Below are 342 nucleotides of genomic sequence, written 5' to 3'. Positions count from 1 at the left end.
TCCGCTGTCCCTGGGATTCTCCAGGCAAGAATACTGGAATGGGTTGCCATTTCCTTCTCCAGACTGATATGATGGCCAATAGAAAAAAGTATCAGAGAAACCTCAAGAGTAGTCCAGAGAGGTACATGGCAAATCAGAACTGACTCATGTCCTGAAAGAGTAGGAAAATGGAGTTTCGAAAAGGAAGGACTGTCCATCAGAGCAGTTGCTAAAAAATGTCTACCTAGTGTGATGATGACTGAAAAGTTTCTATTGACTTTTAGCAGCACAAAGATCATGATTTGAGTCTTTCAGCAGAAACTCAACTGTAGTAGAGACAAGACAAAGGAGAAAAAATTTGGA

At 40.9% G+C, this 342-nt stretch overlaps 1 gene segment (V, D, J or C); it reads right to left on the bottom strand.

The window, feature by feature from the left end:
- Positions 1–342, bottom strand: part of LOC104982075 — a 3,724-nt gene that overhangs the window by 1,245 nt on the left and 2,137 nt on the right.

Source organism: Bison bison, unplaced genomic scaffold (genome assembly GCF_000754665.1).
Source record: "Bison bison bison isolate TAMUID 2011002044 unplaced genomic scaffold, Bison_UMD1.0 scf7180017864526, whole genome shotgun sequence".
In the NCBI taxonomy this organism is placed as follows: Eukaryota; Metazoa; Chordata; class Mammalia; order Artiodactyla; family Bovidae; genus Bison; species Bison bison.
The sequence above is the reverse complement of the archived record's forward strand: the minus strand, read 5'-3'. Positions and strand labels throughout refer to the sequence as shown.